Genomic DNA, 24,116 nt, shown 5'->3' with positions numbered 1-24,116 from the left:
ACAAATGACTGACTAAAATTTTATAGCATTTACCCACCATCACACTATATATTAACTTAATGAAATAAATCTTTACTTTGATGTGTTAAGAAATAAACAAGTTTTTTGATACAATTTTCAAAATGTAAATATGTATTTTTCTCTTCAGATATGTAATGGTTCCAGACATCCCAAACAGAACAGTCAATAATTTTGATTTATTAATATTTCCAAATTAGAGGTTTAGTGATAAAAATTCCCTGCAGCAGAATGAATATTAAGCAGCTTGAACAATGGCAGTTACACCATCTGCTTCAGATAGAAATTTGCTGTCTTGACAGTAACAAAGGACAAATAGGCAAAACAGATAACATCAGGCCAGCAAGAGGGTAAATGCAACACGGGAAGCAGCATTTCCTAGATAAATTGCATTTCCTTTTGAATACTACAGTCTATACTAAAGAACACTTCATTCAACTGTAAGCAGATGTTTATCAAAGAGAATTCATACTCTTTATCACAAAAATTGCTTTATATTATGAGATAATCTAAATAATCATACTTTTCAATCCTCACAATTTTAAATGAAATTAAAGTACACAAGCAAGAAAAGAAAATAATTACATGGGAAACAAAATAGCATGTTGCCCTTAGGAAAAATTCTGAGAAGAGACATTATATTGACAGATTCTCATCTACCCACATGGACTTCCAAGACAAGACCCTAGATTACATTGTTTTAGGAAACTAAGTTTTAAAAATCTATTTATGTCAGAGAGTGTTTTGCCTATGTAAGAAACGAGTTGCCAGTCCAGGTTCGATACACGATACTGGATGCTTGGGGCTAGTGCACTGGGACGACCCAGAGGGATGGTATGGGGAGGGAGGAGGGAGGAGGGTTCAGGATGGGGAACACATGTATACCTGTGGCGGATTCATTTTGATATTTGGCAAAACTAATACAATTATGTAAAGTTTAAAAATAAAATAAAATTTAAAAAAAATAAATAAATAAAAATCTATTTAAAAGACTGTCTCCCCACATCCTGTTATCAGTGTAATATCTGTGTATATGTCTGGGGAGGTGTAGTGAAAGTCACTCAGTTGTGTCTGACTCTTTGTGACCCCATGGACTATATAGTCCATGGAATTCTCCAGGCCAGAATACTGGAGTGGGTAGCTTTTCTCTTCTCCAGGGGATCTTCCCAACCCAGGGACTGAACCCAGGTCTCCCACATTGCAGGTGGATTCTTTACCAGCTGAGCCACCAGGGAAGCCCAAGTATACTGGAGTGGCTAGCCTATACCTTCTCCAGTCAATCTTCCTGACCCAGGAATTGAACCAGGGTCTCCTGCATTGCAGGCAGATTTTTCACCAGCTGAGCTACCACGAAAGCCTGGGGAAGTGTGGAGGGATGTTCAAATAGCATTTGTTCTGCATTAAAATAATAAGGGGAAAATAAAACTTACCATTGTCACACATTAATTCACAAGGTTAGTAGATCATATGAATATCTTGCCATATGTCTAAGAATTTTATTTTCATTTTTTTTAAAAGAGGCCAATTTCTGGAATCTCAGAAAAAGGAAATTTACATAAAGGCACATGGCCCATTTTCTCCTTCCATTTTGTATCACTCACATAGTTGATGTTCAGATTTGTTTCATCTTTGGTTCAGTAGTGGCAGTAAAGATGACAGTTGAAAGACAGTTGAAAGAAAATTTAAAATACATACAATATGAAAAGTCAATTCCTTCCAATTTTCAGAAAAAAAATGTGTCATAGTTTTTATTTGGTCTTGTATTTCAGTCAATAAGGATTTATTTGTGCTGAGTCGCTTCAGTCGTGTCTGACTTTTTGTGATCCCATGGACTGCTGCCCACCAGACTCCTCTGACCATGGAATTTTCCAGGCAAGAATACTGGAGTGGGTTGCCATTTCCTACTCCAGGGGATCTTCCCAACCTGGGGATTGAACCCGCATTTCTTACATCTCCTGCATTGTCAGGTAGGTTCTTTATCACTAGCACCACCTGAGAAACCCTCATCTGAAGTTTTAAATTTAAATAAAAAGATTGATTAAGTTCAACATGTATTTTTCACTGATACATTTCATCTCAATTGTATGAAAATAGTAAAATTATAATGAGCTGCAAGTTTTGTACATTATTTTACAGTGTTGGTCTAATTATGAAAATGTTGTCATGACCTAAGGTTAGACCTGTAAGCCCAATGTCCCTGATGGTTGAGGATGCTAAAGACATTTCCTAAGAAGGCAAGTTACCTTCCACAATTTTAATACACACAAAAAATATGATGTCTTACTTCAAAATACTCAGTTAAGTAACTTACCATGAATTCATCTCTCACAAACTAATCTTTCCTGGATTTTAAATGAGTTTTCAGTTTATGTTTTACTTGCCACAGAAAATAGTGCCATATTTATGTGGTACTAAAACAGGGTGTTTAATTTTCTAGATCTTTCTTCAAGTCCTGGTTATAAGAATTAATGAGTGATTTCACAGGTAACTTAAGTGAATTTTTCTGTCAGTATTTATTGAGCTTCTACTTAATGCAAGTTACAGGGCTAGGGGCTACAGTAAATACTAAGACGTATGAGAATATAGGGTCTTTGCTTTCAAAGAGCTAACAACTTAGCTCATAACAACATAAATGAGTACAAAAAAGTGGGAAACTGGTTATTGCCAAATGATGGGGATTTGAGTATTCAAAGATATTATGAAGGAAAGAAGGGGCTAGGAATGGGTCCTGAGCATAGATCTAAATTACAAGAAATAGAGAAGAAATTCTGTCAGCACTAGGCTTAAGCAGACTTTTACACTATCTGCAGGGAATGAAGAGGCAGGGGAAGGCTAGTTTGTCAGGAAACTGGTAAGGATATGGGGCAAATAAAATACACAGGAGCCCAAATTTGTAAGATAATTATAATCTCAATTTTGTCACATCAAGAGGAGAGAACAATTTCTCTCTCCTGTCCTAGCACTTAATGGGCAATTTGCCAGGGAATTTAAATAAATTTATCTTGTAATGTTGTCACCATGAGAATCTTAGATCATTCCAGTACTGTCAAGCTTATTTTATGTACTTTGGACACTGAGTCTTTGAGGGTTAATGTGAATTGCTAAGAGCTACACAGCTAGTAATTATGATGATAATAAACAATAATGGTGACAACATTTATTGAGCACCTGCTATTAAGCTGATTTAGACATAGTCACTGTTATCTGGTAGTAGAAGATACTGAGCTGCTTGCTTGATCTCTCCACCTCCTCACTTTTCTTCAGCAGGGTCCCAGGACCCTGGAGATGTGTACCCACCTGCATGCAGGAGTAGCCTACAGTGTGACTCTCCCAGCTTTCCAGAGGGATTTATTTTTGCACTGTTCTACGCCCAGTTGGTCAAGGAGGAGCCCAGTGGGTCATTTGCCAGTGCTGTTGACAGTGGAGCTAGGGTTGGGACCCTGTGTTTTATGCCGAAGGACCAGCTTGAAAGAGGGTGTGGATAGGAGACCTGGAATATTGCAGGATCCATTGCTTCATTCCATCAGCATGATGACCACACATGGGTCAGCTTCAGTTGAAAGAAATGTGAGCTTAGAATCAAGCAGATCTGGGTTCAGAATCCAGGAACTAGCCCTAGAACCTTGGAAACTTGCTAAAGCCCTCTTGGCTTGTGTTCCCTTATATGTTAAATGGGGCCAATAATAACCACTTCATTGCCTGTTAACTCTTGGGAGAGTTAGCAGAAATAACTTGTAGAGTCCAGTCCAGTACCTGACATTACGTGTTTTCAGTGAAAGTCAAAGTTGCTCAGTCATGTCCGACACTTTGTGACCACATGGACTATACAGTCCATGGAATTCTCCAGGCTAGAATACTGGAATGGGTAGCCTTTCCCTTCTCTAGGGGATCTTCCCAACCCAGGGATTGAACCCAGGTCTCCTGCATTGCAGGTGGATTCTTTACCATCTGAGCTATCAGGGAAGCCCAGATGTTCAATAAATAACAGTTGTTGTCACAAATGAATGTCTCCCGTGTCACCAATGGCAATTCTCTTTCAAACTACCAGAAATTAGTTAAAATTTTTTGGACTTTTTTTTAGTTGATAATTCTACATTTTCTACTTGTCTTTTAATTTTTTTACAAAAAGCCAAGTTGCTTTACATTGGACCACCAGGGAAATCCCTATACCTAATTGTTTATGTTGGCTTAAATGTTGAATATGACTGTTTAAAGTTGCCTAAAGTTTCCTGATGAGAATTTGTAGATCATTACTTTGAAATTATGTAAAAGACAAAGACACATTTTTTCCTATGCATTTGGAGGGAACTCATTCTCCCAAGTATACAAAACAGAAAACTGTCCATTTTCTGCACCTCCCATTTTTTCTCCTGGTTGTGACTAAAAATTTATCACTTGAAGCAGACATTGGAAAATAATCATTACTACTTCTTTCATTATTTGCTTCATGAAGTTATTGATAAAATTCTATGAACCAAGCCCTAGTCTAAATGTATAATGTTCCTATTTTTAAAAAGCCTATCTCTTCTAGTTTTTCCCTAGCTTATGCTGCCTTACCAAATGATGCCCCATTTGGTAGCTTGGGAGCTCAGCCATTCTAGACTTTGAGAAATAATCTGACTGTAAGTGCATAGTGTTAATCACTCAGTTGTGTCCAGCTCTTTGTGACCCCAGGGACTGCTGCCCACCAGGCTCCTCTTTCCATAGGATTTTCCAGGCAAGGATACTGGAGTGGGTTGCCAACTCCTTCTCCAGGGGATCTTCCTAACCCAGGGATCGAACCTAGGTCTCCTGCACTGCAGGTGGATTTTTTACCATCTGAGCTATGAAGGAAGCCCATAAGTGCATAATGAAAGTGAAAGTGAAGTCGCTTGGTCGTGTCTGACTCTTCTTGACCCCATGAACTGTAGCCTATCAGGATCCTCCGTCCATGGGATTTTCCAAGCAAGAGTACTGGAGTGGGTTGCCATTTCCTTCTCCAGGGGATCTTCCTGACCCAGGGATTGAACCTGGGTCTCCTGCATTGTAGGCAGATGCTTTACCATCTGAGCCACCAGGGAAGTCCCCATAAGTGCATAAGACTGGATTAATTATAACCATTGGTATGTGAATCACCATTATCATTTCAGCAAACATGGCTCCATTGGTAAAATTGGTTAATCAATCAAAAACTAAAACAATATATTGTATACACATTGTGAATATTCAGTTTTAGGAGATAATGCCAACTTTTCCATCAAGTAGTTGTACAATGTATACTTCTGCTAGTAATGCATAGTTGTTGATCTACATTCCCTCAAATGCCTGGTTCTTTCAAACTTTAAAAATGTTATCAGTACAGAAGGTATAAAAAGTTCGATTTCCTTCTTGCCTGCCCTCCCTGGATAAGGAAGTTCCATTACGGAAGTTGAGGTTTAGAACTTTTCCTACATACCTGAAACCAAATGGAATCAAATACATGAACATTCTCAGCAAAATGAGAATTACTGGTGATATTCTAGGCCTGTTGTGGTGAAAGGTTTTTAAAATTGAGGAGGGAGAAAACAATTTAAAAATAAGCAGTACCCAATTTAAGAGCTGAACTCCAAGAGTTGGTGATGGACAGGGAGGCCTGGCATGTTGCGATTCATGGGGTCGCGAAGAATCGGACACGACTGAGCGACTGATATGATCTGATCTGAATTTAAGAGCAGAAGACAAAGTGTACTCCAAAATTTACAGTGCAGTGAGGCTTATCTGTGACTCATAAAGAACATATTTTCCTGCCTAAAATTCTAGAATAATGGCAAATTGAAATATGAATTTGCACTTGTTTCTGTTTTTCCAGTAAAGGATACTTATTTCTAAACTGTTGGTTAACCTGTTAGAATATAGATACTCTCTTCAATGTGCTATTTGATGGATATAAACATAAAAACATGGAAAATAACATGAGACAAACTATTAATTATGGGTTCTAACAAATCACATTTTGTTCAGAAGACTATTCATTTGTGAAGTTGTGGTCCCATTTCATTCATCATGTCAAAAATATGTGTTCATTATACCACAATTTTGAAAAGTTGTTGCAGTTTCCCATAGTAACTGTTTTATATATAAGTATGATTGCAGTAGCCTTAATGCTAAATTATAATATTACTTTCAATATACATACTCATAAAAATGCAATGCTGTAGTAGAGATAATTCACCTAAAAGAAATGTAGTCAAGGTTTTTATGGCTGATTTATGTTGATGTTTGACAGAAACCAACAAAATTCTGTAAAGCAAATATCTTTCAATTAAAAAATAAATTTAAAATTAAAAAAAAATTTAGTCAAGATTTTTACTTCATCAGTGGCAGCCATCCTGTGTCATTATTGACTAACCATGTCCCAGTAAAATCATGTATTTACTTAGCATTAATTTGGGCTTTCCTGGGTGGCTCAGACGGTAAAGAATCTGCCTGCAGTGCAAGAGACCCAGGTTCAATCCCTGGGTCAGGAAGATCCCCAGGAGAAGAGAATGGCTACCCCCTCCAGGATTCTTGCCTGGAGAACTCCATGGACAGAGGAGCCTGGTGGGCTACAGTCCATGTCATTGCAAAGAATTGGACATGACTCAGTGACTTTCACACTTGGCATTAATTGCAACAATATAATTCAATACCCTTGTTTTTGTGGAAGAGAAGCATGTCTAAACAAGCAAAAGTTCTTTAGTATAAAGCTATGAAGATTAAAAAAAAATAAACCTTTTCTTAGCATAAGATAGATACTACTTGAATACTGCTCCTAAAAGGAGTCCAAACTCACACTATTTAAATATTTACTTAAAATCTGGGGATATACAAAGCATTAGAGAAACATTTCTGCTGAAAAGTTAACTCCTGGCATTATTAAAATCTTGATATTCTAAATCATAACTAATTGGTGGAGACAAGTAAGCCAAAATTGTTTTCATAATCCAACAAACATTCAAAATTTTACCTTCATTCTTCAGGGTCATAAGGGTGAGCAACTAGGCACTGTAGTCTTTAAGAAGCAGATCTATCAGCTTTACTTTCAGACTGGCACTACTATCTAATGATAAGTTACTCTCTCCATGGTAAGTAAAGATTTTTTCTCAAGATAACTGTATATTGGACAGAAAAGCAAAATGCCTCTCTTTTGCTTCCTTTTACTAATATCTGTCTCAAGAATTTAATCACTCAACCAGCAGATATTTACGGGGTGCCTACTATGTACAAGATATATAATTATGTGAATGCCTGGATAAGGCCTAAGAGACAAAAAGACTGCTTAATGAGATGGAAGAGTTCATGATGGCAAATTTGTATTTAATTTGTCCCAACTTGTAAGGTCACTTCTTGAAGATTATGAAATGCTAAAATGCAGGCTTCATTGATTCCTCCCCTTTATATCTATATAATCTTCATGGCTCAGAGCATACAATTTGGCTTTTTGTAACATTCTGCCTTTTTTGTTTGTTTTACCATAATTAGTTTTATCTCATCAATAGGATTATGAACAGAGATGTCATAGAGCCTACCTAAGAGTTATCTGTCACTTCCATAATTCCTGGCATAGTGCCAATCATATAGTAATTCTCCATAATTATTTTTGTTGATTAATCTAATATTCAAGTTTATATTATCAAAATAACTTAATCCATGTATTCTTTATTCTAACCTCCAGAGATTCAAATGAGAGGGAAAAGGATAAGATTTAGTGTTATCACCATCGACTACTAGTTCTGGACTCTGCTACTAGTCAAATGTTTACAGCAAATTGTGTGAAAACTGAGTAATTTACATCTATAAGCATCATTCTTTTCCTGTGACAGGGGTATTTTGGTATGTAAATTGTAGTGTTTTGCTTCTTAAAACTAGGTTACATCATTTTTAGTTCTAATGCAAACTTAATGCACTACTTATTAATATGAAGAGTCAAAAATAAGGATCTTGGATTTATATATTTTTCCAAAAAAATAAACTGAGAACTTTATGTTCTCTGGGGCATGATATCATAAAGTATAATTAAGGCAGAACTACTGGATCTGTATTCTGCCAATTCCTGCTATCCAAATTGCCACTGACCTTCCCCTGAAGGCCTTAGAGCCCAGCTATTCTTTTCTTTTCCTCTAATTCAGTGGATATCCCTTCTCACAGCTATAACTCTACCATAGGGATCTCAACCAGATAATTGTGGAAAAGGAGTAAAAAAAATTTTTGTAATAATTTTTTAAAATTCAATGTTGGATAGCAAACATAGCAAAAGTTGTCTGGAAATAAGTCATATATAAGTGTAAAATACATTTGCTTTGGTGCCTCCCTTGGGAATTTAACATATAAATCAATTACCTAAGCTTATGAATTATTGAGAAGTGATGATCTTAACTTTTCCCAAAATGTTGTCTGGATAGTAAATGGGACATTAAATAAATGACCAGATTTTTAAAGTTGTGGCTTGGAAAGAATTTCATCCCACCAGAGTCCCAAACAACGGAAAGCAACTCTAACATGACATGACTCTATACCACCTGGTGGTAGGGGATGTTTGTTACAGGTGTAGTAATTGGAAGGCACAATACCAAAGCATCAGAACTGTAAGACAAAGATGAGTGATGCAGTCCCATATTTCTCAGTAGTTACAGGAGTTTCTCTTTGGAAGAGCTGCTATAAGTATTATCAAAACCCCTTAGTCAGCACCTTCCTCTATCATTTCCATGTTGCTTTCACTTGATGTATCCCACATTATTTCATTACTGTGTGTGGAGATCAAACCAGTCAATCCTAAAGGAAATCAACCTGATTATTCATTGGAAGGACTGATGCTGAAGCTGAAGCTCCAATAGTTTGGCCACCTGATGTGAAAAGCCAACTCATTCAAAAAGACCCAGATGCTGGGAAAGGTTGAGGGCAGGAGAAGTGGGTGACAGGATGAGATGGTTGGATGGTTGGATGGTATCATTGACTCAATGGACATGAGTTTGAGCAAACTCCAAGAGATGGTAAAGGACAGGGAAGCCTGGCATGCTGCAGTCCATGCGGTCACAAAGAGTTGGACATGACTGAGCAACTGAATGACAACAACAATCCAATAAGGTCACAGGCCCCATCAGCTCTGCTTCATTCAGTACTTTCCAGTCTTTTCATGAAGTCCTCCCCCCGTCCAAACGCACTTGAAGTGTTCCTTCTCCTGCCCTTGCCACGCTCTAAATTCAACTCCATATTCATTGCTGGATTCAGAGGTCACTTCTTATACTTTATTACAACACAAGCAAATCTTACCCATTCTTCATTTCTTTTCCCTCATCGACTTTATAGCTTGCTTTCCCTGAGCTATCTTTCCAATGATCAGCTGTCAAGGAAAAAAAGTTTCCCCATAGAATCTCTCTTTAAAAATGTACTTTTTAACATTAATTAAATTATGATGTTAAAATTGTATCTCAATTTTAAATATAGCATCAGAAAGGGAAGTGAACTAGAGACACATTTCTAGAAGAAGGAAAGTGATGTCTTTGTATTGACAGGTAAATCAGAGATGGGAAAAGGGCTATCTACAGTGGAGGACAACTGAGATGGAAGTGAAAGCCACAGAAAAACTTCCTACCCATCTGCCTACTAGATATCACCCAATTGACATCTTAGAAGCAACTCAAATCCAACATGTCTGAACTAAACTTATCTCTGTCCCTTTCCACAAACAAAACTTCTCCTCCTCCTCCTCTATACCCTATCTCAGCAAAAAGTATCTCATATCACTAACTGGTCAAGCCAGAGATTTGAGAGTCATTCTTGAATCTTCCTTCTCTCTTACTGTTCAAAATCACCAAGTCCTGCCCCTCATATAGGACAAGTATTATCGGTTCCCACCACCCCATTCCACCATGTTGTCTGGACGTGCTGTCTTCATTTCCTTACATCTAAACCCTCTCCAATCTGGCTTGTGTCCACTGCTACACAAAAACTCTTATTAAGATCAGCAATAACTTGCATGGTACCCAAACCAACAAATTTATGATCTCATAAATTAAAGTTCTAGCAAGAAACAGAATTTACTTACAAATTCCATATATACTTGAAAAATTCACTTCTATAAGAAAGTTTAATCCATTAATTATAATCCATTATTTATAATCCCCTGCACCAAATTCTTTTCTAGAGCTGGAACAAACTGTAGAACTGATGGATTTGGCTCTCCTGTCCTTACCAGAAAGAAGAAGTACTTTCTAGTTCTGCCTTTATTGGACAAATTTAGAGAACACACTGAAATTTTAGGTTTCTTTTGGATGCTAGAGATACTTGGTCATTTTTTTTTTCCTTTTTAGAATCAGAGGTTACTGTTAGCCAATAACATAAAAATCTGTTAGTAAACTGAAATTTTGGCTTGCACTTTAAAGGCATCAGGAGAGCCAAATTCATCAAAATGAATATTAAATGAAGAAAAGCACCAAGGAGCGAACAGTGTAAGGAAGGTGAGCTGCACTTAACTGTTAGCACATCAAGTACCAATTTTAAATATAATACTAAGAAATAAAGTGTAATAAAGACTAATTCATTTATGTTTTTATATCCAGCAGAACATTATGTGTTTTATTAAAATGAATTTGCAGAGATAAGTATATATCCAATTTAAAGGAAGCTTTCTTTGCAGAAATCTAAAGATATAAAAAAAATAATAATGGACATGAGTCATTCACACTTTCATCCAACATTTATTGAACACATTTATTGAGCAATTCTGCATTATCAGTAAACATTAATTGAACTGTTAAATGACAATGTTTAAACTGGGGCACAAAAGAATGAATTATACTATTTCAAAAGCATTATGAATAATAATACTTTGTTAAATACACAAATACTTTGGAAATATTTGTACCAGTCCTCAGAGATACAAACTTAGGTAGTAGATGGAACAGGAAAAAAGCTCAGAAACTTTGAAGTGTGCACTAAATATTTTAACCATAAACTCTCTTAACCTCCTGATGCCGGGCACTTAAACCAAATTCATTTTCTAGTCAAACATTGATTTCTGAGAACAAATTGTCAACTTCTTTATCCAGGGGCACACCACTAAATAATCAGAAGTAGCAGTATCTACTGCTTTGTTTCTCCTCACTTAAAAATAAAAAGTATCCTTCAAGAGAAAAGTTCATACAGTTTTGACATTTACTAATTGGCTTTTAAATGCTAGAAACTTTAAGTGGGTTCTTGCATGTAATCCATCTGACAAATTTATATCATGCTGACTTCCATGTTGTTGAGCTAGACAGGGTTTAGAGGAGATAAGAAAATGGCAATAACACTAATAACAATAATATCAAGGAAAGCAACAGTAGCTAATTTTTCTCTAGCATTTGATAGATGCTAGATTGCTGGGTTGATATAGTAGCAATTTTTCTTAGGCAAGTCCCTAGGACTCAAAAGAGACTTTGGATAACTCAATTAAAACTCGAGACCTCATATATTAAGTACGGATAATAATAACCACTTTCATTGGAATGTGAAAATAAAATGGAATCATTTGTATAATTTTTAGCACATTGCCTGACAGTGGGTAGTGTTTGTTCAATAAATGATAGCTTATAACTATGTATAACATCTCTCCTCATTTGCTGGGAAACTTGGTCACAGGTCCTTTGATTGTTAAACTTACAATTCCCTGTCTCTACATTTGCTATTCTCCTAACTTAGATTAATAAAGCCATGTTGCCTTTCCTCTCATGGTTAGTCAGTATTTGAAAATTACCTAAAATTTTCTGATCAAAATTTGCACTGTCCTTTCAGTGTGGAAAAATGAAAACTCTCCCTTTGCTGTGCCTTCCATTTTTTACCCTTGAGTTATGACTAAGTCCAGAGAAGGCAATGGCACCCCACTCCAGTATTCTTGCCTGGAAAATCCCATGGATGGAGGAGCCTGGTGGGCTACAGTCCATGGGGTCAGTAGGAGTCGGACACGACTGAGCGACTTCACTTTCACTTTTCACTTTCACGCATTGGAGAAGGAAATGGCAACCCACTCAAGTGTTCTTGCCTGGAGAATCCCAGGGATGGCGGAGCCTGGTGGGCTGCCATCTCTAGGGTCACACAGAGTCAGACAAGACTGAAGCGACTTAGCAGCAGCAGTATGACTAAGTCACAGATACTAGTAGATGCACTCCCTATTTTTGGGGAAATCTAGGTAAATAAGTGGTAGTAAAAATTCCCCATTTGTTAGCTTGTTGGGAGAATTTTTTTAAAATCCTGAAGTCTCTTGCTAATAATAATAAGTTCCTAGTGAATCTTATTTCACTTGTATTCCCGATCCTGAACCCTCCTCCCTCCTCCCTCCCCATACCATCCCTAGCATGCCAATGAAACACAACTTTAAGACAATTGGACAGAGTCCTTTTGGGAGGGGTAACATGGGAAATGGAAAGACAGAGGACGAGAAAGAATTCCAAAAAGTATTGGGATTGAGTTAGTTTTGTACTTGATATTCCATCTTTCGTAATTCTCAACTCTTGTTTTTGTAATATTTCATAATATTACTCCACTGACACTACCACAGAAGTAATAAAAACATCTTCTATAAAACCTATATGCTCATTGTGCCTTTCATCGTGCAAGCCTACTTCAGCAAAGTTTATCAGATACTGAGACATTGGTAGAGACCATCTTTTTAATCTTCAGCCCTCAGTTCTTACTTGGCTTACCTTTTGAGTCTTGTTGTGTGCTTTAACAGTGGACCAATGGCTTGCCTGCCTTGCTCTATCTAGTTACTCCTATCACTATTCATCAATGAATTGCAAACTCTGATCAATTACATCAATGTTTCCACAAAGCTTTCAAATGAGAACAGTCTGCAGTCAATTGCAGGGAGTCCTGACCTTTCAAATGCATTTTGTTCTGATTTCCTTAATCATTTCTATTCTCTTTCTCCCTCCCAGGGCACCAGTCTCTTGAAATTCCAAAATGTGAAACTTAATAGCATCCCCCGCCCCCACTTCTCATTCTGCTCACCTGACACCATTACTCACTAAAATCAGATAGTATTTAAACACGCATATAAGGAATCCCCATTTACTTTGCACTTTTTCCACTCAGACAGGCTTGTTTTCTTGCAACACTCCTGTGCTTTTACTTTAGAAACCACTAATGATGTTGCTGTATCTCTCTTTTACAACTTCCCACTTCTCTATCCAGAAAACCATTACTTCTTCAAGGCCTAGCCAGTGTTTCCTACAGAACCTATCTTACCACATACCTTCAGCCTGTTGACTTAAAAAAGACGCACAATAGGAGAGTTGTGAGTTAAGTTTTATTTGGAGCAAAATGAGGACTATAAGCCCAGGAGACAGCATTTCAGATAGCTCTGAGAAACTGCTCCAAAGAGGTAGCGGGGAAGATCAGTATATATGTGATTTTGGTGAAGGAGGAATACATGCAGTCAAGCACTGCTTGACTGTATTTTTGCAGGAGGTTTTTGCTAGTCATGAGAAGCAGATGTCACCATGAAGGAATTTAGTGCTTTTCTAGACATAAGGAGATGCAAGAATTGGGGTCATAAAATCAGCTTCTGAAAACCTCTTAGCTCTCTGAAAACCTGTTCTACCAGTTTTTCCAGAGCACAGAGTGCCTGATTTCTGATCTCCACTCTGAACTCCCTTCAGTGAGTGCTGAAAATCAGCAGCTGAGGCAGCACATGATTTAATCCTTGTAGAGGCAGACGGCAAGTGCTAATTTGTAGTTGACAAGCCTCACACAAAGTTATCCATTGGTACTTTATGAACGAGTGGAGTGGTCAGCAGACGACAGATTATTTTTTATGGCCCATGAGCTAAGAATGGCATTTACATTTTTATACGGTTCTGAAAATTTTTTAAAAGAATAATACATAATACTAAGTGAAAAGTGTATGGATTCAAATTTCAGCTTTTATAAAGTTTTCTTTGAACCCAGCCACACTCATATGCATTTGGGTATATGTTGTCTCTGGCTGACTTCAAGCTACAACAGCAGAGCTGAAAAGTTGCAAGAGACCATATGGTCCACAACATCAAAAATATTTACTACCTGCCTGTTTACATAAAAAATTTGTTGACTCCATCTCTGTTACCTTGCTGCACCAAATGTAGGCCAGCAGCATCAACATCACCTGGGAGCCTGTTAGAAATGCAAACTCTCTGGCTCCTTCCCAGATCTACTGATTAGATTTACTGATCCTTAAATGGATGCCCAGATGATTCTATCCACAGCAATTTCTGCAAAACATTGCTCTGGCTCTCATCATGCTGTCTTAAAATTGTCAATATTTTAAAAGATAAAAAAATGGAAACATGACTATGCTGTTAAAAATGTATGAGTTATGGGTGCTGCTGCTACTGCTAAGTTGCTTCAGTCATGTCCGACTCTGTGCGACCCCATAGACGGCAGCCCACCAGGCTCCCCCGTCCCTGGGATTCTCCAGGCAAGAACACTGGAGTGGGTTGCCATTTCCTTTTCCAAAGCATGAAAGTGAAAAGTGAAAGTGAAGTCGCTCAGTCATGTCCAACTCTTCACCACCCCATGGGCTGCAGCCTACCAGGCTCCTCGGTCCATGGGATTTTCCAGGCAAGAGTATTGGAGTGGGGTGCCATCACCTTCTCCAATGAGTTTTGGTAGATGTATATAATTTAAAACAAATTTTGGGCCATTGATAGATAGTGCAGTGCAAGATAGTACAATTCAGTGGAATAAAACTACAGTGTGAGACTAAAGCAGAAATAAGAAAGCTTGGTTAGCCAGGAGGAAATATGAACCAAGAGTTAGACCACTTGACAATGTACTCATTTAGTAACACCACATTTCAATTATATTTATATATATTCCATATATTCATATAATCAATGATTATTCATAATTAAATTCAATATATATTGAATAGTCTATTTAAAATTAATTTTTGTTGAAGTATTGATTTACAATATTGCATTAATTTCTGCTGTACAGCAAAGTGACTCAGTTATACACATATATACATTATTTTTTATATTCTTTTGCATTATGGTTTATCCCAGAATGTTAAATATATTTCCCTATGCTATACAGTAGGACCTTGTTGTTTATCCATTCTATATGTAATAGTGTACACCTACTAACCCCAAACTCCCAGTCCATCCCTGCCCAAACTCCTAATCTTTTTTTAATGTGTAAGCCTCATTAGCAATAATCCTTAATACTTTACAGGTTATCGTATAATTCATTTGCCATAAATTTTAATTTTCTTATTTAATAATGCATAGCAGTGATATGATTTAGTTATGTGAATATGAAGTTCTTGGTGCATGAAACAGGGTAAGAGAGACCTATTCAATATCCCTGTTGGACCAATCAACAATTCATATGTGGCATCAGGCATTTACAAGTGTCAGCTGATTGTATAGCTAATATTACATTTAAAGTCATGGCAATACTTTTATTATTGTATTTATCAAAGTTAGTTGATAGCTCACATCTGCAACCCTATGGTAAGGCCATAGTAACTGAGGGATCTAATTTTTCACCAGGATGCAATATTTATAACTAACACTAGTTACCACCAGGGGGAGTAGAAAAATCCTCTGCAATTGAACAGCCACATATTAACCACTTCAAAAGGTTAAACAAATGACTTTTTAAGAGATAATGCCTATTTGTTCATTCAGTTAGTCAGTCAATGAATTGTTGCTGAATCATATGCTGGGAACTGTGCTAGATACTAAAAATATAATATCGAGCAAGCAAATAACAGTCCCTGATTTTATGGAGTTTACATCTAATGGAGGACATGGCAGTCCTCAGCTAATTACAAACATAAATGTATAATTATGGACTGAGATAAGTGGTATGGTAGAAAGTTATACAGAGTTATCTATGAGGGTATTTAACAGAGGAAGGTGACTTAGTCTTGGGAGGTAAGGTAGGCAGGAAGTCTTCCCTATTCCCAGAAAGAAATATCTTTCAGGTTACGTTTCAAATGCTTAATAGAAGTTATCTGGTGATGTGTTAGGAAAGGTGGGAAATGCAAGGTTTGCACAAAAGAAGAGAAAGAATGATGAGTTCAAGGAACTGGAAGTATACCATGTAGCTGAAGCAGGAGGAGGCAAGAGGAAAGGGTAAAATATGATGCTGAAGAAGTTGACAGGGGCCAGATCAGGTGGTCTCCTATAAACCATGATAAAGATATGGGTCTTTATCCTAAGAGAAAGAAGAATTGGGAGAATGAATTTGGGAATGCAAATATATAATTCAGTGCAGATTAGTTAGAAGCCTATCCCAGTACTGAGACAAAACATGATAGAAAGCCAAACTGGTGTGATGATGATAGAAATGGAGTGAAGACATTTAGGAGCTAAAGCTGACAGGAGTTAGTGATGAATTTGGTTATGGGACATAAGGGATAGGAAGATGTGTAAGGATGGCTGACAGTTTCTTGCCTAATCCAACTATTTAAGTGATAGTGCCATTAGCTATGATGCTAAGAAACTTGCAACACATTGAGAGTATGTTCTCACATAATCAAAACCCTGTGAAGTCAAGGGGAATATTCAATGGAATGCCAGTTAATTATATACAGGTTTTGATGAATATACCACAACTATTTGATTTTCATATGTTCTTATTGTCTTATTAGTTTAGTACTAGTTTATTAGTATCTCTAAATATGCAAATAAAGATATTTAATTTTGAGAAAGCTAAATGAATGACCGTACCTAGATTGGCAAAGAAGGAATATTTCAGAAAGCAGTTGGTAGCAAGCTAACCTATGCAGTGTATTACTTGTCTAGATCACGTGTTTAATTTTGGTGGAGGTAAAGTAATTTTTAAATAAGATAAAAATGTAATAGAACCATGACTCAATACACAAATATTCATTTCACACAACACATAAAAACTTCCACTCCACTAAAATATCTAATTTGATTTTTCTTAAATGTGGTATTACTTAAATTAGAGCAATATGTACTAAATACTTTAAGAGTGAAATTAAAAAATCAACATTTTTTATGTCATAAACTCTTAGACCACAATGTCCTCTATATGACATGTACTAATCTGTTTGCTGTAGTTACTTAAGTTATTCCCATATTTTATATTTAAGGAGGTGTGAATGTTTTAAAAGTGTATACTTTAAAGGTGTAAGCATACTTTGAAAGCCATATATCCAAAGACAGAAAACATACATGTGAAATTATTTTACTATTATTATCGAGTATGGATGGAAATATAATTCTCCTTTGAAACTGCTTGGCTACTAACCTTTCCAAAATAAAGTCATTTTCACTTTTGAAAAGTTGACATAGCTTAGGATGTGTACGTTCTAAACTATGTTGTCAGCCTTTGTGGATTTTGGTGCAGGCTACTTAGAGTGAAAAATACATATAGTATGTAGTTTTTCAAGTTATCAATTGGTTAAATTTGATTATTAAAATCAATAAATATTTCATTAAGTAGTTAATGCCATATTTTTCACTTTAATTATTATAAAAGACCACTTAATTTTTTTAATATTAATAAAAGTAAAAACTGTGTGACATGTGGAATTCTCTTATAAAGGCTATAGTTTTCCTATGTTTTAAATGTGTAGATATATCCATTTACTGAAAATCATGCCCAATTGATCACCTCTCTTCTAAAAGTGACATTATTTTACCACTATTAGTTCAATAGTTATTATTAAATTCATTATTGAATATATTATTAAATGCATATTATGTGCAAGATACTATGTTAGTTTCTGTAGGTGATATAAAAGGCATTTACTCTACACAGGACACATTATATTCTGTTACTTCACACTCAATTCTGTACACTTTTCATGGGTTTTGATTAAGTATTATTTACTTTAACCAAATGAAGAGTTGAAGAGTGATAAAACATACTTATTTTATTAAATCCAAGAAATTAAACTCTTTGGGAATAAAACAAATACAATACACTGCAAAGTAAAATACTGGAATTGTCTATCAATATTGGCAATAGTTAATTTTTGTTATAGTTTAAGTTTTAATTTATTATTAATTTTTATTAGAGAAAATATTGCATAATAGTTTTATATCATAGAACTCCTATTGAAAATAATTCTAAGTGAATTTGTATTTATTTGTAGCAACAGAAGGCCACATCAATAAAAGTTTAAAAAATAAAATTCTTAAATTGTTAATATATGTGTCAAGAGAGTGACAAGTATAAATCCTGTCATGACAGCATAGAATCAATGTATGTACATCATTTCTTCATTACATTAGCATTTTCTGTGAAGAAGCTTTAAATGCTGATATGGCTTTACAGAAAAAAAGATAATGTTTACCTTTGGTACTTACTGATATTACAAACCTATCCAGCTCGGGAGAAGCACAGTTGTCCAGCTGATCATTTTTCACAGGAGACATTGAATACATTACCTAAATTATTACCTTGACTATGATATATATATTTCATGGTAATATAAGTAGGATTTTAGGAAAGATTTTATTAAATTTGAATGATAGCTGGAAACAAATCAGGTCAACTGACATTTTTTTTTTTTAAATCAATCGACTCTTATATAACTTAAAATAGCCACAGAAATCACCAGGTACCCAACATTTTAAAGAATTGGAGACTATCAGGTTGTGGATGTATTTATATACATTATACATTATAATATAACTCTTGGTATTCTTCTATATACAGTGAGAATTGACACATTTAATACTAACAAAATTATTTACCATAAATAACCAGTCTCTAATTAGGTTGGTTATACATATATTTTTCATGTCACTAACATGCCCTGACAAAGCCAGCCTTTCGGAGAAGTGAAGTAGGCAACAACCATGTAAGTGAGATTTGAGGTATGTTTTCTCTTTCAGCCCATCAATAAATTTAGCAGTTGGAGCCACATTTTCAGTGTTAAAACATGTCTCTCTGGATGGGATCTGAGTTATTAGGTATTGCCACCATAGGGTGAATTTGTGTGTTAAATCTTCTGGATAAAAGCAAGATGCCAGCAGGTGTGTGTACAGAGAGGGTTGGGGTGCGCATGCCTGGAAGAAGAGCCAGGAGCGATCATAATAGAGACAGTATGGTAAGAATGGAATAGTACTGAAACGGAGATACATTTTTAGTCTTAATGTCACCTTCTGCTAAGGGTGACTTTGGTCTCTGCTACCTTGATCTTTACTTTGTCCTGAGGCAAGGCTTATGAGGCCATTGATTTATGTGAGATGGCCTTGTGTGAGCACAGTTTGAAGCTTGAGAACGTAAACTTACCTGCATGTGTACCTTAACCTATTTCTCCAACAGTGAAAACATCGGCAGGCAAACTCAGATCTTCACAAACTTAAAATGAGTGACTTCTTGTGCACTGCCAGGACAGCTGCTGGGGCTCTTTCAAATTTTACATATTACACTTTTTGAATGTCAATTTTTCCTCTATGGAAAGCTGGCTTTCAGTAACTTTCCAATACATATTAAACAAAGGAAGTAAAACCTTTGTCATCATCATAAGTGAAAGTCGTTAAAAAACAAGCAAGGCAATTTAATGGTTGCCATTCTGACTACTGGTACATTTTACTACAGTAATTTTGGTGCAACTGTCTGGATGTAAAAATCAGCATTTTCTTCTTTTATTTCTTGATTATCAATAATGTATACAACAGACATTCCCAACCGTATTCCATTTCCAATCTCTCTCCAATTTTGATAGAGTTCTACTCTCCACTTTATTTTTGTATTATTTAATTTCATTTATATAATGATAAAAGAGTTTTTTAAAAAAATTTTTTGTCAAAGAGAGCTAACCTCTATGATTGTATCTGTTCTTCCCCCAAAACTACCATTCTAAAAACATTTTGTGGTATTAAATATATGTGTAGGACTCTAAGAACAATTAAATTTAATTGAGAATCCCCTATTTAGTCTGGAGTTTAAAATGAGGGACCACATATTGACCCACCTTACCTAACTTGTAATATATTTATCCAATCAAATCATCATGCTCAGGAAGTCTATAGAATGCAGAGTGGCCCATTCTGTGTGTATGTATGCTTAGTCCCTCAGTCATGTCCAACTCTTTGTGACCCCATGGACTGCAGCCCGCCAGGTTCCTCTGTTCTTGGGATTCTCCAGGCAAGAATACTGGAGTGGGTCATGCCATTTCCTACTCCAGGAGATCTTCCTGACCCAGGGATCGAATCCGCATCTCTTGTGTCCTGCATTGGCAGGCAGATTCTTTACCACTAGTGAAATGTGGTAAGCCCCATAAAATAGCATGAAAGAAAACAAGAAAGTGTTAGTTGCTTGATTGTATCTGACTTGTGGGACTCTTTGCGACCCCATGGACTAACCCACCAGGCTCCTCTGTCCATGGAATTTCCCAGGCAAGAATACTGGAGTGGGCTGCCATTCTCTTCTCCAGGGGATCTTCTGACCTGGGTATTGAACCCAAGTCTCCTGCATTGCAGGTGGAGTCTTTACCTTCTGAGCCACCAGGGAAGCCTAGCCCATTCTCTAGAAGAGTTTTTTCAGCATTTATAACTTGATATCCCTTTTGAGAAACAAAAGTTCAAAGCCTTTGCTCTTACTCCTCCTGAAATTTTCAGGTCACTCCACCAAGAATTTTCAAGAGCTTTGTTTTCTAAAATTTATTATAAGAAAATGATAGCTGGATTCTGTATGCCCCAATGTTGGATATTAAGACTTTGTTTAAGGAGAAAACATAATATTTACATTTTGTCTTCACTAACTTAATTGTTCTTATGTTATTTTCTATTTGTTTAATATAAACTCTGATGGTGATTAACACTTTGGTAAGGGTGTCTGTTCAACACATTATTTGATAATAAGATAGACTGAAACCATTTTTTTTAGGTTGCATTAAAATGTTATTTACCAGTTAAATAATATTCTTTAGATGACACTAATGGCAAATGTTTTACTAGTTCAGAGGTAGGTCTAAATAGGCTAAATAATAGGAATCACCTAAATATAATGGTTGAATATTATTGCAAATAGTATTTGGGGCATGTTTATGGGAATACTTACATTATTTTTGAAGGATGGTGAACATTGGCCTACAGATGCTCATGGATATTGGCTGGTAACCCTAAAAGGAAACATTTTAAAAAATGCAGTAAGAACTCTATAAGTAAGGCAACTATTCATGCTATTCACATATAAAGTGTTAACTGGAAAGTAATGAGGCTGATATCCATTAGTGCCAGAATAAAGACAGCTTCATTTATACTAAATGAATAAAAAAAAAAAAAAAACAAGCATTAGTATAGCATGTACATCAGTGTCAGTCCTTCAGTTAAAGAAGAAATTAAATATCAATTAATGTATAAATGAATCAGCAAAATTCTAAGCCAAATATTAAGTTAAAACATCATTTTATATAAAATAATTACAGATCAGTAGTACTTAAGTGCTAGCTATGTTACCCATATGTATTAAAACAATACTGAAAGCTGGAAAGGGAAATAACATTTGAAAAATCACCATTTCCATATTAGTTATCTTAAAAGTATCAATTGACAGTATTTATTTTGAGATGTGGAAATAAAATTAAAACAAACATTAGCTAGCTACACCTCTGCAGTAGAACAAATAACTTTGGTGTAACAACATTAATATTTAACATGTTTTAAGCATACAGAGTTTCCCAGAGCATACTAAACATGACCCCAAAGTTTTAAATACAAAATATAAAGCTGTGGAACAGACTCAGAACCCCAGAGTTGGTATAAAGATTCGTTTAAGTTGAAGTTATTTTGAGATTCAATATATGCAGAAAAAAAGCCACCTGGGAGCTTCCCTTATCTGACTAAAAACAACAACTTCTGGGAAATGAGGCTATGATAAACCGCCACTCCAAGGGAGTTTTATGGCTCTTGAAGATGGAAAGATCACTCATACCTGTATAGACAAACATTACCACAATCTTATCTCCTGTCTGTTCTCCTAAAAACCCATTTGTCGTTCCTAATGAAACCTATTTGTTTTTTTCCATAGAAGCAATTCCTTACCCTTCCCCTTTCCCTACTAAATTAGGTATTTATGCCTTTAACTTGAACCATTCAACAAGCCAGCTGCTTTCTTTTGCGGCTTTATATGCATATGAAATAAACCTTTTACTTCTTTTAATCTCGCCTTTGTCAGTTTAATTTGCAGGCCTCATTTCCTGAACCCAAGAGGGTAGAAGGAAATGTTTTCCTCTGCTACAAAGCTAATTCTTTCATTGAACTAAGTAAGTAAAATAATATGCTGTAAAGACCATTTCTCCTGTGGTGAGAAATACATATGAAATGTTAATTACCATACTATTTGAAACATTAAAATATTTTATTAGCTCATAATCATCAATATAAATTAGCATGCTTAAAGCATAGTATATAATATTTTTGTGATAAAATTTAAAGCCACAATGTAAATAATTTAATGTAACTACCCCTTTAATCATCCAAGATACAATGGACCATAAGAACAAATTGTTATATTTTTCATTCCTATAACAGTAAATAAAGATAATTGTTCTGAATTCAAAGTTGTAAAAAACAACTTGGATGAAACTTTGCTGTTTTCCTCTAACTTTCAGAAAATACATTTAATGTTATAAATTTAAAAATTGAACTAGTATTTTTTATTTCTTTCACAGCTCCAAGTAGCACAAAGATTTATTGAAATAACTATGTGATAACACACAATCACACTAAACCTCTATTTTAATGAAATGGTAGAGGACTTATAGTATATAAAAACAATTTCTTCAGGAAAAGGGATGCAGAACTGGTTCTACCTAGAATGTTTCAAGAAGCAGAAGTACAAAATTAGTAGCAATCTTGGAGCAATGGTGAGACTCCATGCTTGATGAAGAAGTTGATGGCCAAGTTATTAGTCTATACAATAAAAATTTTACATAGCAATGCTGAAAAGCATAAAACCTTTTAATACACGGTAATGACATGTTCTACCTGCTGTAGAACACACTTAATTTCACTATCCTGTACAAGTTACCCTTGCAGGGACTAAGACATTTGTGGTCAGAAGGGAACTGCTGCCCATGGAATTACAGCCTCCTAGTGTTAACTGTGACTATTGCAGTCAGAACAATGTGAGCTGTGATTGTGGTTATGCCATTTATTTGTGCAGGATTTATTTATTTCAAATTCCCACCCCACCCCTTGAGGAAAGATTGATATATCTCATAATGAAGCATTTCTACTCATTCATAAAAACAATATGATAGAACAATTTCTTCAAAATCTGTTAACTGAAAATATACTTTCTGGTGTTTGTAAAATGTTAGTGTACATGCCTTAAATTTTAATTAATTTTGAAGAAATCTGGAATACCCTAGGGGAAATTAAATCTTTTTCTCAATTTCTGTGTCTCTTCAGCCCTACTTGATTTGCTCCTCCCCCACAACCACAACATTCTTTATATTGTTTTGCATCTATCACACACTCTCCTTTCCCAGCCTTTTTCTCTCATTTATACATGTCTGAGATATATTTTCTGTTCTTTTTTATTTATTTTTATTTGGAGGATAATTACTTTACAATATTGTGTTGGTTTCTGCCATATATCAACATGAATCAGACATAAAAGTATACACCTTTCTTCCCTCTTGAACCTCCCTCCCACCTCCCACCCCATTCCACCCCTCTAGATTGTCACAAAGCACCAGATTTGAGGTACCTGTGTCATACAGCAAATTTCCACTGGCTATTTATTTTACATATGGTGATGTATGTTTCAGTGATACTCTCCTAATGTTCTGTCATTTTAAGTTTCTATCCATCTTACTGAATAGTTCTTTTTTTTTTTTTAATTTCCTCCTGATTTTTATAGATTTTTCTCTTTTGCAGGCTACTGACTCTAGATAGAAAAGAAAGCTACTTCTGACCACAAACTCACTCTGCATATCAATCCAAACACTATACAATTTCCTCCCACAAAAATAGCATAGGATATTTTTGAATCTCTTATATGCAATCCTATTGCCTCCTAGGCTATTTATAATTGCTTTGAAAAATGACATTAAAGGTAATTTTGTGATTGTTCAATCTGGCTTTTCCTACAAAAAGTATTGTTATTTTGATTTCAGCCTGCCCTGAAAAACGATATTACAA

At 35.7% G+C, this 24,116-nt stretch overlaps 1 protein-coding gene and 2 non-coding genes across 3 annotated transcripts in view; all 3 read right to left on the bottom strand.

The window, feature by feature from the left end:
- HTR2C (5-hydroxytryptamine receptor 2C) overlaps positions 1-24,116 on the bottom strand; it is a 349,694-nt gene that overhangs the window by 294,187 nt on the left and 31,391 nt on the right. The window contains exon 2 of the mRNA XM_070783916.1: positions 21,028-21,088. The gene's annotated coding sequence lies outside the window, so the exon portion shown is untranslated. The remainder of the gene's footprint in view (positions 1-21,027; positions 21,089-24,116) is intronic.
- On the bottom strand, positions 3,304-3,432 carry LOC139181808 (small nucleolar RNA SNORA35). The gene has a single exon (XR_011565547.1). It is a non-coding gene; the product is annotated as a small nucleolar RNA SNORA35 (small nucleolar RNA).
- Positions 5,006-5,078, bottom strand: TRNAC-ACA (transfer RNA cysteine (anticodon ACA)). The gene has a single exon. It is a non-coding gene; the product is annotated as a tRNA-Cys (tRNA).

Source organism: Bos indicus, chromosome X (assembly GCF_029378745.1).
Source record: "Bos indicus isolate NIAB-ARS_2022 breed Sahiwal x Tharparkar chromosome X, NIAB-ARS_B.indTharparkar_mat_pri_1.0, whole genome shotgun sequence".
In the NCBI taxonomy this organism is placed as follows: domain Eukaryota; kingdom Metazoa; phylum Chordata; class Mammalia; order Artiodactyla; family Bovidae; genus Bos; species Bos indicus.
This window is presented reverse-complemented; position numbering and strand designations above follow the sequence as displayed.